The sequence below is a fragment of the Sceloporus occidentalis genome, unplaced genomic scaffold, assembly GCF_023333645.1.
Source record: "Sceloporus occidentalis isolate IW3139 unplaced genomic scaffold, rSceOcc1.0.p SCAF_9, whole genome shotgun sequence".
Classification (NCBI taxonomy): Eukaryota; Metazoa; Chordata; class Lepidosauria; order Squamata; family Phrynosomatidae; genus Sceloporus; species Sceloporus occidentalis.
In genome coordinates, this window is record NW_028316989.1 from 36,324,083 (window position 1) to 36,341,649 (window position 17,567).

At 43.1% G+C, this 17,567-nt stretch overlaps 1 protein-coding gene across 11 annotated transcripts in view; it reads left to right on the plus strand.

Annotated features, from left to right (window-relative positions):
- Window positions 1-9,211: 9,211 nt before the first annotated feature.
- The window catches only part of SEMA6D (semaphorin 6D), a 340,819-nt gene continuing 332,463 nt past the window's right edge, over window positions 9,212-17,567 (plus strand). For 10 of the 11 annotated variants that reach the window (XM_089538774.1, XM_089538783.1, XM_089538781.1 and 7 more), the window contains exon 1: window positions 9,212-9,288. The gene's annotated coding sequence lies outside the window, so the exon portion shown is untranslated. The remainder of the gene's footprint in view (window positions 9,289-17,567) is intronic. The other variant, XM_089538776.1, reaches the window with a different exon arrangement.

Here is a 17,567-nt window from a genome sequence, read left to right on the forward strand (position 1 = left end):
AGGTTATTCCTGAAGATGCCAGCCACAGATGCTGGCGAAACGTCAAGAATAAACTCTTCTAGAACATGGCCACATAGCCCGAAAAACCCACAAAAAGCTATGGATGCCGGACATGAAAGCCAAACTTGAGCCACTGTGGTGTGCCTCATTCAAAGGAATGGTGCTTGATCATTCACAGAATTTGAATAAAATCATCTTCATGATGTGGGGAAGTTGAATTGTATGGTTGTTTTTGTATGGTTGTTGTCATTTTTTTGTTCTGTATGCATTTTTGTTATTGTTTAGATTTGCTATTTTAGGATAAATAAACATGATTTATTTTTAAAAGAAAAATGCTATTTATTGTCATTGTCCCCTGTAAAACGAGTTTTCTAAATCTACCTGACTCTACCATTTCAGGATCATTGCAAGCCCTGAGGTTTCCAGGCCAAAACCTGAGCCCAACAGACCAGAGCCCTGGTCATGTTTTTAAGTGTTATGCATTAACTACCAATCATAGTTGCTTTATGTACATGTAAATATACTGAGGCTGTGCATATGATATTGTAATTTAAAGGTATAATTTCAATTTTGCTAGTTGTTTTATGTCACAACTATTACTATTACAGTCATTGATATTCAGGAATTATGGTTAATGAGTAACATTAGTACAAAAACAATTGCTAAAGATTCTGTAATGTGTGTCATTGGAGGAGGTCAATGGAGGGGTGACACTATGAGTTACTGCACTAGGTGACACCAACCCTAGTGATGCCACTGCTTGGACTGTAGTTATATTGATGGGTTTTATCTAAAGTCTTATTGATATGATTCAATCAGATTTTACATTACAGTCCGCTCTCTGTATTTGCGGACTTGTCATCCATGGATTTGAGCATCCGCAGATGGCAAACCCATGAGGGGGGGAGCAGAGGAGGAGGAGGAGGGGGAAGAGTGGAGAAAGAGGAGAAAGAGGAAGAAGCAAAAGGTGAACAAGTGGCAGTAGGGTGATGGAGGAGGAGAAGAAAGGTGGAGGAGGTGGGGAAGAGAAGGAGGAGGAAAAGCAAAGAAGAGGAGGAGAAAGAAAAGGAGGGTGAGCAGTGGCAGAGTGACAGAGGGGATAAGAGGAGGAGGAGGAAGAGTGAAGAAGCAGAGGAGAGCCACGGAAGTGGCGAAAGGAAAAGAAGAGGAAGAAGAGCGGAGAAGAGGAGGAGGAAGGAGGAGAAGGAGAAAGCGGCGATGGAGGAAGGGGAGGAGGAGGAGGAGGAGGAGGAGAGGAAGAAGTGGTACTCCTCTGCCACAGTCAGAGCGGTGAGGCTGAGATCGGAGGAAGGGAGGCAAAGTGCCATTGTCCTCAATGGTGGCGTGGCTGCGTGACCACACTACTATTGAGAACTACGAGACTTGAGCATTTTGGTATTCATGAGGGGGTTCCGGAACAGAGCCTTAGCACATACTGAGGGCCACTGTATATCCTTTGACTGTTTTTGCTATATCTTTCCTAACTAAAAATGCTACTCTGTTTCTTGACAGATTTTCAATTCCTACGTAAAACACTGTGTAAAACATATAACTTAAAATGTCCCATTCCTGTTCACTCTATCTTGCTTGCTCCTAATATTGCAATGTTTTTACATTACATTTCTTGATTTGCTATGTCTAGCTTCCCTTGATTCATGCTTCTCACATTTTGGGGTTTTTGTTTTTTTGTTTCGTTTTTTGCAGTTTTGAACTTTCTTTTCACTTCTAGGCACATCAACAGCTGATCTGCCCTTTGGCTTGACTTCATTTGTGCCATTAGCCCCTTCATTTTCCTAATTGTCCACTGTCTACCCTAGTGGTTCCCTGTGAGTTTTTAACATTTTCTTTCATTTTCTTATGGGTTATCTCATTATAAGGGTTTCCGTGGTAGAAAATTTTCAAAAGGGGGGTTACCATGCCTTCCTCTGCACAGTACTAACAGGTGTTAGCTATGATGTCACTGCCGTTGTCTCTAGATCTTCTGCCAGTGTCACCCTTCACTACTGCTGCTGCCCAGTAGCTATTTGGGGCATGATTTAAATCCTCATTTAAAAAAAAAATTGTCTCTCCTCCTTCTCTTCACTTGTCTCAGTACAATCAATTTCTCCTTCTTCCTCCAGTCTTCCATACTTAATTGTTTTGCTCCAGTTATGTGCAGTCTTACAACTCCTCATTTTAGATATTGTCTGTGGCCTGTTTGGCAGCAGTGGTTCTCGCCAGCCTCTTCAGCTGCCTTCAGCCTCTTTCACCACCAGCAGAGGGGTGCTTAGAGTTTGTCATTAAAAAGGAGCTGTCCCTAGATCAAGGTGAGGGAAGAAAGGATAAGAAACATTTAGTTTAGCTTATTTTCTTCTAGCCAGAAGGTGGATGCAGAACTGAGTGGAAGCAGAGTGGAGGCACCACAACAACTGGGAGGGAAGAATAAAACAAATTCAGTAACTGCACAGAGGCTGATGGAGACTCTTTGCAACCTAGAGCAAGAAATCAGTTACAAATCAAATTTGTACCAAACTGCTGCTCTCCTAACTGAGCTGGAGATTTGTACAGAGCTCTTTCCTCTTGCCTGGAACTGAGCCCCCTAAAACTGGGAAATTTTCACTCTCAGCTCTGTCCTGGAATTGACTCATGAAAACAGGAGATTCAGAGTCAAGCCCTGAGATCTGACAATCCCTGCACACAGGGACAGCTCAAATATATCATTATCCCCATTTGCCTATGAGGAGCGAGTCTGGGAAAGCTTCCCTGATTTCAGCTGAACAGGGAGCACAGTGCAACATTGCTGAGCAAGGCAAGCAAAGCAATTTGTTCTGTGTATTTTTTAAAAAAGAGGAAAATCTCTGCTTGATACTACCCCCCCCCCCACACACACACAACACTTCTATATTGATTGCTGAAGAGCATTTGCAGTGTCAGCTGGAGATGGAGAGAGTGGAGGGGGCCTTGGAGTTGGAAAGACTGTTGAATTCCCTGAGATGGGGCCAAGGCAGCAAGTCAATGCACCCTCATTATGGATGGAGTCCCTAAACCTCCGGTGAATAAAAAGCAGAGTGAATTGGATTGCATTACCAGGAGGGCAAAAGAGACACACTGAGGACTGGAAAAGAATGAGGATGGGGAGGAAGCTCAGGGACCTGCAAGGGGAGGTGTGTATGTGAACAAACAGATCCACCTCACAAGAGGAAGGCATGGAAAACAAACAATAGGTGAGCAGCAACCTTGACTGATACAGAGAGAAGTAGACAAAGATTGTATGGCCTGCCAGGCATGTGTTGACAAAAGAACATCTGGAGGACAAAGGCCTGGAAGATTAAAAATAAATTAAAGCTAAAGTGAGAGCAGTGAGATAAAGCAGCCCTTTGGATCCAAGAAGAAAAAGAAAATGGAACAAAGCAAGAAATAGATACCAGGAGGTTTCCTTTCCTTGTTAAGTTACCAATAGGCAGAGACAGAAAGGTGGGAGGAAATTCTGAAAATAGAGGGAGTTGTGATGGACTGGGACATTGGGAGACCAGGGTTCAATTCCTGTTCAGCCATGGAAGCCACTGGGTGACCTTGGGCAAGTCATGCTCTCTATGTTTCCACACCAGGATATTTCATAGTGTGAATGGCTTCCTAGTCTGACTAAAGTCAGGGACAAGCCAGTTCAGTTCACTTTATTATGACTAAGGATGTTATCAGAAAGGGAAATTGGAAGTATAATCCAATGGCAATCCGAATGCAATGATGCGGTTTAACGTTATTGCGTGATAGACTACCACACACAATTTCGGGCAATGGGAAGTCAGCCCGAACACTATCATGGGGTTTCACGTTATTGCATGAGAGGTGATAACACGCAATTTCGAGCAATGGCAAGCTATTTTCGGGCAATGGGAAGTCAGTTCGAACGCAATTTGAATTCACGTAAATTCGCTGAACTAGGGAATTCACGTGAATGTGTTCTGGCGCCACTTCCTTTTCATTTGAAATTAAGAGAAATTCCTCCCATGTGATAAACTCCTATAGGACCTCAAAAAGGCTATAGTATTAGCAATTACTAATTCTTTATGTTGGGAATAGGTTAGAAGCCAGTGTAGTGTAGCGTTTCAGATATTGGACTAGGAGACCAGGGTTCAAATACCCCATTAGTCATGGCAACCCACTAGATGACCTTGGGCATGTCAGTTTCTTAACCTCAAAGGCAACTTTGCTCTGAATAAATCTTGCCAAGAAAACCTCAGGATAGGTTCACCTTATGATGACTAATCAGGCTAATGCTGGAAGCAACTTCTGTCTTGTGAAAGGGAAGCTGTCTCATGTCCTTGGCACACAACAACTTTTGCCATGCTGGCATCAGATAAAACTGCAGCTCCCAAAATTGTTTCTCTCAACATCAGGTGTCAAAAGGCATGGAAGCTTTCAACATCTTTAGTCTGTCTGTTGTAATAGAACAACCAAGAGTAGCGTGGTGCCTTTAAGACTAATTTATTATAGCATGAGATTTAATGGACTGAAGTGTGTGAAAGTTTGTGCTGTAATAAATGTATCAGTCTAAAAAGGGATCTATGGAATCGTTGTTTTACGACTACAACTTCCAGAATCCTTGCTGCTTGTGGGATTCTGGAAGATATCAAAAGTTAGATTTCCAAGATCTGGTTTGGTCCGATTAAGATTATTTTCCAGCACCAGACAGAGCAGTACAATAGGACCATATGAAAGGTCAGTCAAATGGCTCCAGGAAGGACACAAATAGATACAAACAGCCTTCTCCTTCAACTGAAATACACAGGTAGACTGCATCTGTGTCTGGAGGGTCTATTCAGCTATAATGTCTGCTACCTTCAGTGTTCTATCCTCTGCCTAATCTTCCTTCTAAAATTAGTTATGTTCATGTCATTTGCTATATTTCATAGCAAGGAATTTGTTGTGCGGAGCATTTCATTTATCTGTGCAGACACTTACTCCATTTAGAATTAGGGTAGCCTTCTAAAACCTGGGACTTTCAGACATTTTGGATTACAATGCCAATAATCCCTAGGACCAACTTTACCATTAGAGAGAACGATGTGGCTGTTTTAGGCATCTGATTTTAAGGGCCATGAAAAGGCAACACATTCTTATTTAACTTCTTGCTGTTATGTTTGTTTTACTGACAGTGATGGAGAGAAGTGTTTCTGAGATTTTCTAACTCATATTTCAAAATAACATGGCTGCCGCTGTGTATTGTTATATAGGTGCTATTTGACACTCTACCTCAGGCACCAAAATGTCTTGGGCTGGTGCTAGTCTCTCTTCATTAGCCATAAGGATGGGAGTTGAAGTCCAAAACATTTGGAGGCCATAAGGTTAGAAAAGCCTAGATAGAGAAATAGGGATGGGATTGCCAGCTGTTTTTGCTTAGGTTTGTTTCTATGCCTTTACCTGTAACCCAACATATAGAAAGGCAAAGCATATAGTTTTCAAAGAGCGTGCTGTTACTGAATCTGGATATTTAATTAACCAACATTGAAGCTAAACTGACAGCTTCATCCTCCATGAATTTGTCTAATCTTCTTTTTAAACCACCTGAGCTATTGGCCATTGCACTACATCTTGGGAGAAGCAAATCCTATAAGTCAATTATGTGCTGTGTGAAAAAGTACTTTGTAAATCCATTTCACTGGGTGATCCCGCATTATAGTTTTATGAGAGAAGGAAGGATGGAAACACTCTCTCTGTGTCCATTTTATTCCACACCTGAGCCAGAACTCACTCCACCATGCCAGAGGGTCTTCTTTTAAATCCCATCATTTAGTAATCTGGGAAGCATACTTTCAGAAACAACAAAGGTTGACAAAGGTTGCTCTAACCAAACTATAGACAATCTTCCATTGCTGACCCCAGTGACAGTGACTGAAATCAAAAGCCTGGAGAGTGGGGAAGCTTCCAGGTTGACACCACTTTAGCTGCCATGGCTCAATGCTATGGAACTCTGGGCATTCTCAGAAAGGAGAAATGTAGTAGTGATGGGTGACTTCAACTATCCTGATATTCGCTGGAAGTCAACCTCAGCCAAATCCTCAAGGCCTAGCAAATTCCTTATTTGCCCCAAAGAAAATTTCATGGTCCAAAAGGTGGAAGAGGCAACAAGGGGGTCAGCTATTTTAGATCTGATCCTAACCAACAAGGATGACTTGGGAGTTTATCACATGGGAGGAATTTCTCTTAATTTCGAATGAAAAGAAAGTGGGGCCAGAATGCATTCACGTGAATTCGCTAGTTCAGCGAATTTATGTGAATTCCAATTGCATTCGAACTGACTGCCCATTGCCCAAAATAACTTGCCATTGCCCAAAATTGTGTGTGATCACCTCTCATGCAATAATGTGAAACCCCATGATTGCATTTGGACTGACTTCCCATTGCCCGAAATTGTGTGTGGTAGTCTATCATGCAATAACGTTAAACCCCATGGTTGCATTCGGATTGCCATTGGATTATACTTCCAATTTCCCTTATCTGATAACGTCCAGAGTTAATGGGGTGCAAGTAGTGGGATCCTTAGGTGAAAGTGACTGTGTTCTCCTAGAATTTGTTATACAGTGGAAAGGAGAAGCCAGACATAGTCAGACACAGATTCTAGACTTTAAGAGAGCTGATTTTAGTAAACTTAGAGATATACTGGAAGTGATCCCGTGCTCAGGAATACTAAAAGAGAAGGGAGTTCAGGATGGATGGGAGCTTCTCAAAAGGGAGATACTGAAGGCACAGTTTTAAACAGTTCCAATGAGGGAGAAAAACCGGAGGTGTCCCAAGAAACCAGGATGGATGACTAAGGAACTTTCAACCAAGCTAACTTTTAAACAAAACATGTATAAGACATGGAAAAATGGGGAAATCACCAAAGAGGAATTCAAACAAATAACAAGCACATGTAGGGGTAAAGTCAGAAAAGCTAAAGCACAGAATGAACTCAGGCTTGTTAGAGAGGTTAAGAACAACAAAAGGGGCTTTTTTGGATATGTCTGCAGCAAAAGGAAGAAGAAGGAAATGGTAGGGTCAATGCGTGGAGAAGATGGCAAAATGCTAACAGAAGACAGAGAAAAGGCAGAATTACTCAACATCTTCTTTGCCTCAGTCTTCTTAGAAAAGGTAAAGGCTGCTCAAACTGAGGAAAATGGAACAGAGGACAGAATAGGGGAAATTCAGCACAGAATAAGCAAAGACATAATACAGGAATATCTTGTTAATCTAAATGAATATAAGTCTTCAGGACCTTATGAACTACATCCAAGAGTATTAAAAGAGCTGGCAAATGTAATATCGGAGCCATTGCCAAGAATCTTTGAGAACAGAAGAAGTTCCAGCAGACTAGAGGAGGACAAACATTGACCCTATCTTCAAAAAGGGGGAAAAGAGGATCCCAACAATTATCGGCCAGTTAGTCTGACATCAATATCAGGAAAGATCATTAAACAGAGACTCTGTGAACATCTAGAAGACAATGCCACAATCACAAAAAGTCAACACAGGTTTCAGAGAAACAAGTAATGCCTGACAAATCTTATCACTTTGATAAAATTACCAGCTTGGTAGATGAAGGGAATGCTGTGGACATAGTATATCTTGATTTCAGTAAGGCCTTTGACAAGGTTTCCCATGACATTCTTGCAAACAAGCTTGTAAAATATGGGCTAGACAAAGTAACTGTTACATGGATTTGTAATTGGTTGTCCGGCCGAACCCAAAGGGTGCTCAACAATGGCTCTTTTTCAGCCTGGAGAGAAGTGACCAGTGGGGTCCCACAGGGCTCTGTCCTGGGCCCAGTGCTATTCAACATCTTTATAAATTACTTGGATGACAGAATTGAGGGCATAGTTCTAAAATTTGCAGATGACACCAAATTAGGCAGAGTGGCTAACACCCCAGAGGACAGGATCAAAATTCAAAATGACCTGAATAGACTAGAAAGCTGAGCCAAAGCTAACAAAATGAAATTCAATACAGAGAAATGTAAGGTACTGCACTTAGGGCAGAAAAATGAAATGCACAGATATAGGATGGAGGACACCTGGCTGAATGAGAGACTTATACGTGTGAAAGGGATCTAGGAGTCCAAGTAGACCACAAGATGAATTCTATTCTGCTTTGGGCAGGCCTCACCTGGAATAATACTGTGTCCAGTTCTGGGCACCATAATTCAAAAAGGACATTGAGAAACTAGAACGTGTCCAAAGGAGGGTGACCAAAATGGTGAAGGGTCAGGAAACCATACCCTATGAGGAAAGTCTTAGGGAGCTGGAGATGTTTAGCCTGGAGAAGAGAAGGTTAAGAGGTGATATGATAGCCCTGTTTAAATACTTAAAGGGATGCCATATTGAGGAGGGAACAAGCTTGTTTTCTGCTGCTCCAGAGAACAGGACCTGGAACAATGGATGCAAGCTCCAGGAAAAGAGATTCCACCTCAACATTAGGAGGAACTTCCTGACAGTAGGAGCTGTTTGACAGCGGAACACACTCCCTCATAGTGTAGTGGAGTCTCCTTCCTTGGAGTTCTCTAAACAGATGATGGATAGCCATCTGTTGGGGATGCTTTGATTGAGAATTCCTGCATGGCTGAATGGGGTTGGATTGCATCCAGCCTAGCATCAGTGGAGAAAGCAGCCACTTTGAGTAGCTTCTAGATTGTCTTGACCTAATTTTATGTTTATGAGGGACCTTATAGATAAGACTTGGATGACCATCTGTCAGGGATGCTTTAAGAGTTCCTGCATGGCCCTTGTGCTCTCTTCCAACGCTACGATTGGATGACTCTGTGCCCTTTAGAACCCAGAAGGTCAGTCCTTGAGGATATCGATATAGTCAAAGCAGCCCTAATTTCCAAGGAGGATAATAATAATAATAATAATAATAAATATTTATTTGTATCCAGCGTCTCCCTTTGGAGGATGCTGTTTATGGTCTCTCAACAGTATGTGTGTGTGTGAGAGAGAGAGAGAGGGGATGTGTGTCTTCTCCATTGGAGTGACTCTTTGCAGGAGTCGCCTGGGGCTCTACCTTGGGAGAAAGGCGGCACACGCAAAAGGAATAAATACTAATGCTGAGGTTTTGAGGAGGCGCTGGGAGGGCGACAGAGAAGGCGACAGCCAGCCTCCCTCCCTCCTTCCTCCTTCCTCCTGGGCAGAAGCCGCAAATGGCTGTGGGAGGGCCGAGGAGGAGGAGGAGAAGGAGGCGGCGGAGGGGAAAGTGGAGCCACGCGGGGAGTTTGTCGGCGAGAGAGACGGAGCCAGGACGCAGAGGAGCCCGAGAGAAGGCAGCCTTTGCACTCAGGTGAGCCCTGCTTCTCCTCCTTCTCCTTCTTCTCGATGGGTGTGGTCCAGGAGGAAAAACAACCTGCGTGTTATCTGCACCTCTCTCCCTCGTAACGTGTGAACGTTCCTGCGGGGAGTCTTGAGCTTAGTTTGTAGGCGGGAGGAACGGGGAGAAAGGCGGCCTACAGGAATGGCATGGAATCACGTCGTTCCCTCCTCTTCCTCCGCAGGGTTGACCCAGGCGTCCTCTTCTTCTTCCAAGACATATTGGCAGGGATTCCAAAATGAACTCCAACTCCCAGAATTCCATAGCCCTTGAGCCAGACAAAGAGCGAAAGCGCGGCCAAGCCGGGTTACTTCTCCAGTGTGGATGCAGCCTAAGCCTCCCGCTTTCCATCCATAGGAACTGGGGGAAAAGAAATAAAGATCAAAGGAAGAAATTAAACAGAGCCGTGGACACCGGCTTCTTGGAAACTTCTAGTTCATTTTATATGGAAAAATGGGGGGGAACCAAATGTCTCCTTAATTTATTTGTTAATTTTTAATATATATGATTTCATCTTCCCAGGCCCTATCATTGCAGCCTTTCCAAGCGCAAGCCGACCGTGACTAGTGCCAATATTACGTGTGAGGCTCTTCTTTTCCTGTTTCACTTGTTCCTCCTCATAAATCTTCTGCGCTTTCTGCTCCCTTTCTTGCCATTCTTTAAGGATGTGTTCACTTTCCAATTATCCTCCCAGCTGGTCCTTGCTTGCTAGGCTGAAGCAGCCTTTCTCTCTCTTTTCTCTCTCTTCCCCATCAGCTTTGGTGGTTTTTCACTTCTCACATTTGCACACACACACACACACCAACCAAGACCTCATGGCGATGTGCTGTGAAAGAAGGTCTTTTGCTTCTTCTCTGCACCCCCGATGCTAAAAGGAGAGAGGCATAGAGTTCAGACGCGATCAATACAGTGGGGGACCCCCTCCGTTCCCCTTTTTCATCGCATGTTCAATCAGTCCAAATCAGCTGTGGCTAATGGAGAACACCCACTCTTCCCTTTGCTCTTAGCCAGTCATTCATCCTTTCTTTCACATACCACTTTTGTCTGCTGCGTCGCTGTCTGCCTTCGAGTTGTTTCCGACTTATAAGGCAAATCTATCCAGAGGTTTTCTTGGCAAGATTTGTTCAGAGGAGGTTTGCTGTTGCCTTCCCCTGAGGCTGAGAGTGTGCGACTTGCTCAAAAATCACTCGGTGGGTTTTGTGTCTGGACCAGGAATTGAACTCTGGTCTCTATAGAGTTGTAGCCCATTGCTCAAAGGGCTATGCCACACTGGCTCTTCCTGTTGCTAGTTCCAAATACATATAGTTACATTCATAGAATCATAGAATTATAGAATCGTAGAGTTGGAAGAGACCACAAGCGCCATCCAGTCCAACCCCCTTGCCATGCAGGAACTCCCAATCAGATAAAAGGTTTCGTGATTTTAACCAGAGTATCTGCTGAAATTGGCAGAAATGTGCATCATTGCATGTGTTGCTGCCTATGTTGTCTTTGCATGTGTTCAGATGGCTGGACATTTCTTGGCAGAGGGAGGATGAATAGATGCAAACAGATGTGAATTTGGAAGCGAAAATGCTCACTAGTTCATACATTACATTTATGTGTAGACTAGATATGGTCAATTGACTAATCAATAAATGCTGCTGCTGCTGCTGCTGCTGCTGCTGCTGCTGCTGCTGTTGTTGTTGTGTAGACTACCCTTTAGGCAAGGAATACTCAGAGATGATTTAGCCTTTTCCTTCCTCTGAAATATGGCCTACAGCACCTGGTATTTGTTGATGGTCTCCCATCCAAGTATGAACCAGGACTGGCTGTGCTTAACTTCCAAGATCAGATGGGATCTGGTGCATTTGGGGAATGTATCTGTAGGGTGCCAACTTGGTACCCAACCCCAGCTTGATTTCAAGGGGATGAGAATCCAGCCTATGAGAATGTAATGCAAGTTAGCTGTTGATAAGTTAGAAGTGATGTTGGTGGTTCCCCTCGAGGGATGAGTAGATCGAACCTGTTCATGACCTGAAAAATAAGTATTTTACAGAGGGTTAGGGTTCCCATTAAAACAAACAATTTCATGTATGCTCTTACTTTCTTTTGTAGCAGCTGTTTTCTGCCCCAACCTCTATATGCATTTTGTTGCTCTTTGATCATGATTTACAGTTCTCTGCTTTCTTAATGCACCTGCTGACTATCCCTTAAAACTGGACACTGTATGTTTTTGGCAGCTTTAAACAGATCTCTCTCCCAGCAATGTCCTTCCTATTAAAAGACACAGGCTATGTGTGAGTTGCTATTGATCTTTTGTGTGTGTGTTTGCCTGGGTGTGCAATGGCCCTGTTTAAATGTTACAACAACGTGGATTTTTCAGGTGAATTTTGAGTAGGAGAAAAAGTGGGACATAAATATGTTTGACTACCCGCCTTGACTGGTGTTTTGGCTCTCTGTGTGTATCTTGTATTTCAAATTTCTAGCTGTAAATGCAAAATGGGATTGTTAGATTTGAAACCTCATACATGCTCAGTTAATCTGTGTCCTGCACATTTTTTCCTTGTTATGGATGTGGTTTAGCAGCATCAAATCAAAACATTTCAGAGGAATAATAATGATTCTTCAATATATATAATTAGTATTTGTATGTACTGTATTCCTTAGAGCTAGATATCACAGTGATCTTCCTAGTCACGAATATATTAGTTTAGTTGGGTGGGAAATGAAACAAAGAAAAAGAAAACACAGATAATACTGTGATCCTATACCTTGAAAGTCCAGCTGAACTTTATGGTGTTTAGTTCGGAGGAGACATGTATAGGTTGGGTTGGAAAGCTGAAATCCTATGTATACCTATTAAGAAGGTGTAATCTATTTAGTAAATTTACTGAGTATAGAAGAGGGAGATATGTAGAGGTTTATAAAATTCTGCATGCTGTGGAGGAAATGGCTAAACATAGGAAGCAGAGGTTTTCTAGTGAACTAGATTGAAAGTAGATTTGGACAAACAAAAGTCGTTTGTAATTAATTTAAAGATGACAAAAAGGGTGGTGATGGCAGCTGGCCCAGGCTGCAGTCTTGTGCCCAGCTTCCCTACTACTGAACTCAAGGAGATATATAAGACTGTGGAGTTAGCTTTCAAAATTGGGGTGAGTGCCCTCACCTTCTTGCTTACCTGTGGAAGGAAAGGAGGATTGGGATGTTGTCTTAAAACCCTGTTGTAAATTTCCCAGAAGTATCTAATGAGGAAACACAGTTCTGAACTAGTATATGTAGAGAGCTCTTGTCACACCTTTGAAACTAACTGAAAGAAAAAAGTTGGCAACATGAGCTTTTATAGACTTAAGTCTGCTTTCTTAGATGCTTTTGGTGACTAGGACTGGGTAGACCGTTATGATCTGATCAAGCAGGTTCTTTTTCATTCTGTTTAAATATTTGAAGGGATGTCATATTAATAAGGGAGCAAGCTTGTTTTCTGCTGCTCCAGAGAACAGGGCCTGGATCAATGGATGCAAGCTCCAGGAAAAGAGATTCCAGCTCAACATTAGGAGGAACTTCCTGATAGTAAGGGCTGTTTGACAGTGGAATACATTCCCTTGGAGTGTGGCGGAGTGTCCTTCCTTGGAGGTATTTAAACAGAGGCTGGGTGGCCATCTGTTGGGGATGCTTTGATTGAGAGTTCCTGCATAGCAGAATGGTGTTGGACTGGATGGCCCTTGGGGTCTCTTCCAACTCTGTGATTCTATGATTCTTTCAATTTTCTGCCATGCAAGAGGTAATGGTCTGCTTTACTTTAGAAGCAGGACTAGGTGCTCTCATACCATTTAGTGGTATGCACATTAGATGATCAACACACACTGCCTATAATTGCCTTAGTTAATCCTGCAACAAGCTTGCAATGTTGGCCAGTGTTGTTATCTTCAGGTTGCAGACAAGTTTGTGTCAAAGCCTGAGACAAGGATGAGAAACATTGTATCTTTCCACACCTAGGTATTGCAGTCCAAAAACACTGGTATAAGAGAAACATAGTTTCCATGAGGCTGCCTAGTAAGTTCATAGAGGATATGGGATTTTTGCATGTGTCCTGCCTTCTGGCATGGCAAGCCTTTGTATGTTCATTCAAAATTAAGTTCTAATGTGCCAAGTACAGCTTGCACCCTAGTAGGCGCATTTCATATTTCAGTATGATTGTGCCCACAGAAGTAAGCATTTAATTGGAAAAGACACTCTGACAAACATTTATTGAATTTGCTGTTCTATTTGAGGAGAAAGAGCAGTTGTTGGTTTTTCTTATCTTTCTAGTGTGGAAAGACTGACAGGTACAAATTGCCAATCTATAAAGGATGCAACTTTGGACAGGATACAATTCTGACTTCATCTGGATGCTTGTCTTGTGACTTTTACCACTTGCAATTGGGGCAAGTTTTCTAGCAAAGACATAACTGTGTTCTCGCAGGGTTCACAATTCAAGAAGATCATAATTAGCAGAGCATGCAGTTACCCAGGATCTTCTGTTCATATGGCTAATTCATGCTCTTATTGAAATGTGAGTGCATCGTCCAAATAAGTCAGTGCAAATAAAAATGCTATTTGTGATAGTCATGTTTTCCCTTGGGCATATTAGGTGGCATAGCCTATTTATGGAGATAACAAGAAAGTTTTGTTCCACTCCATGTTTTGTATATTTAACAGCGTTAAATCAATTTATGCATTACAGTCCGTCCTCGCCTTACGCGGGGGATCCGTTCCGGATCCCTCTGCGTAAGGCGAATTCCGCCTATGCTCGAGCCCCATTGGAAACAATGGGGCTCGTGCGCAGCGGTGCGGCGGTGTGGGCGTGCATGGGGCGCAACGGGCGCGCGCGCCCATTCAATTGAATGGGACATGCCGCCCCTTCCACCCCGCGTGCACGCCGCGGCTTGAGTGCATATGCTCAAGGCCGCGTATGGCGCGCCCGCATATGGCGCGGGAGCACTGTATTACATATTTGTCACACCTTCTCCTCTTGGGCATCTCAGAGAAGCACATATGATCACCCTAGTTGTATCTTTGTAACAGCCCTTTGAGGTAGAGAGCTTGACTGGTCTGCCTCTGCAGAATATATGATTGGCTCCTGCCCCAGAGTTCATACAGTCTGAAATCCAGTACAAGAGAAATGACGGAGGAGGGGAAGGGAAAAGGTAGGAGTAAGCAAAGAAATAACATGTGATTGTGTTAGTTTCCTATATGAAGGCTTGCTTATAGCCTTAGTTTTAGTAGGGCAGGGCTGAGGAAACTGTCCTTCTGCCTTTCAACTCCCATACCACTGCTGTATTGCATTGGTCTGAAGGGAGCTAGAGTCCAAAAATATCTGAAGGACCAAAGATTCCCCCATTCCTGTGGTATAGTGTGGGAACTGGGGTTGTACCAAAAACTTTATGGAGACGATACGTAAAATGGCATTGTGGAAATGTTCTAGTAGGCTGTTCTTTATCTGGAGCAACAAGATTAGTCACTGGAAATCTGAGAGAGCAGGACACCTTTGAACAGCTAAGGATGACAAAGGTGGACAACTGAAGGCATAGACTGACATACATATTCATGGCTTGTAAATTCCATTTGGCTGGCTGTAGTCTCTTTGTTTCTTATTTATAAGTATAACACTTTGGAGACTTGCAAAGGATGAGTTCTCTGCCTCAAGGTTCTTGCAACATAAAAGGAGAGGTCAGAGTAACATGGGATAAATGTGAGCAAAGCCCTGCATTTGTTTTCAGGCAGTTCAATTTCTGAGGTGAGGGCGGAAGCTGCTCTGGGATGGAGGAGATCTCTAGCTCTGATTAAATCATCCAAGAGCAGAGGGCATGTCGCATGCAAAGGAAGGTCTGGATTAACTAAATGAGAGTGATGTCTGTCTCTTTTGACCTTGTGAAAATCGAGTGAGGTGCTAATTTTCAAGGGCATTATAGAGGAAAAACAAAAGATGTCATTACATGTATACTGTGATTCTAAATGGGCTGAAAATCCTGTAGGAGATGATGTTAAGATTTATTTAATACTATGTTGTAAATTATAATTTCTTTTTAAAGACAGGTATACCTTGAAATGACAACTCATTCCTTTATTTAAATGTATAGCCCTTCCACCTGAAAGTCTTAGCAGATAAGAGGACTGTAAGAATATGAAAAAGAAAATATTATATGGCTTGGGAAGTTGTGATCTAAAAGTAAAGGGCTTGAGGTCTGGAGAACACAGTGGCTGAGTTCCTGGATCAGACACATAGGTGGGTTACAAACCGCCATTAGGGATGTCCTGAGGACGTCCCAGTTTGAAAAAGGGGCGTCTCTTCTACACGCCCCTTACCCTATCACGGACTCAGTCCGTACAAAATGGCGGTGCCCTGTTCATACGGGCGCCGCCATTTTGACGTAGCGGACGCTTTGCGTCCGCACGTGGCGCCCTGGAAGTGATGCTGCGAGTGCGCCCTTTGGCACTCGCGGCACCTCTTCCGGGGCCTGAGAAGGAGCATGATTTCTGCGCTCCTTCTCTGCAGCATCTGGGAGCCATGCCCATTTAAAGGCTGTGGTTCATGGACGCTGCAAGTGGAGGTGGAGCCAGACCACTGCTTCTCAGCGGTCTGTAACACGCCCCCGATACAATTTGTCTATGGATGTAGTTACAATTTGTCTACTGATCCAGCCCTCAAAATTCACCTTAAAATCCAAAGGATTCTCTGGGGATGCTTCAGAATGAGGTATCCTGCCCCTTTCCACCAGTGAATAGTGGTGCCAAGAGGAGTTGCGACAGGAACCTGCAAGGGTCCTTACTCCTGCTCATCACTTTGTTACTTGCTGGTGGGAGGAGGTCTGGATGCTGCAGAAGCCCATCCCTCTAAATGACTGTTTGGATTTTAAGGTGAGTTTGGGGAGCATTTATGATTGTAACAATGGTCATAAAGGTGGATACCAAACATTTACCATGTTGTATGACCATGCTTACAATGTCACAACTGCCTAGCGGGGTGCCAGTCATTGTCTTTCTGTGCTTTTGTTGTACTGCAGCTCCCATCATATTTATTCAGCATATCCAATGGTGAAAGATCATGGGAGCTGCAGTCCAGCAGCATCTTGAGAACTACAGATTGCCCTTGAAATAGAGTACTTCCTGTTAGCTTCTGTGGCAAATTATTGACAAAGGCTTTCAAGCCATCTATGCACAAATTCAAATTGACAGATTCTTCCATGGCTAATGGTAAATATCTCATTTCCCTACCCAGAATATTTTAGTTGTCTCTGTCACTCCCATCTGTGTTTCCATAATTTGAGTATGTAACCTAAGAGATTTGAAAATTCTGAGCTGTTTCATAAAGGAGTAGGTTAAGGCAGTGAATGGGGGGAAATGGGCTCACCAAAATCTGATAGCAGCTGTGGCTATTTTTGGTCATGATATCAAACAAATATGATTCACATCTGCAGCTTGGCTTCAGGGATGTGCCAAATACAAATGTCCATGGAATTGTCTAATATGGTCTGAGGTATCATCTTGAGTCAGCTCTGGGTGCTTGTTAATGTAATGTAATGATGCTGCAACAATTCAAAAGGTTTGGAGCCTGACTGCTGTGGAATCTTTGCCTTGTCATTACTTTTACAGCTGCAGTGCAGAGAGTGCACCCTGTGAGCTCGATGTGGCCTTTAGATTCCTAAATGTTTTCCCCAAAGCCACCAAATTCCCGCAAACCCTCAGACCCCACCCCCAAAATTTAAAAAATTGAGTGCTTCTCAGACAATACTTTGCATGAAAACCATGTAAACACTACCAAAACTGGCTGGAAAATGTGGCAGTTTCCTTCCCATAACACATTAGAACCCAAAGGGTGCTCAACAATGTTTCATTTTCATCCTGGAGAGAAGTGACCAGTGGGGTCCCACAGGGGTCTGTCTTGGGGCCAGTGCTATTCAACATCTTTATTAATGGCTTGGATGACAGTATTGAGGACATAGTTATCAAATTTACAGATGACACCAAATTAGGAGGAGTAGCTAATACCCCAGAGGACAGGATCAAAATTCAGAATGACCTGAATAGACTAGAAATCAGGGCCAAAGTTAACAAAATGAAATTTAACACAGAGAAATGTAAGGTACTGCACTTATGGCAGAAAAACAAAATGCACAGATATAGGATGGGGGCACCTGGCTGAATGAGATTTATATGTGTGAAAGGGATCTAGGAGTCCAAGTAGACCACAAGTTGAACATGAGTCAACGGTGTGATGCAGCAGCCTAAAATTG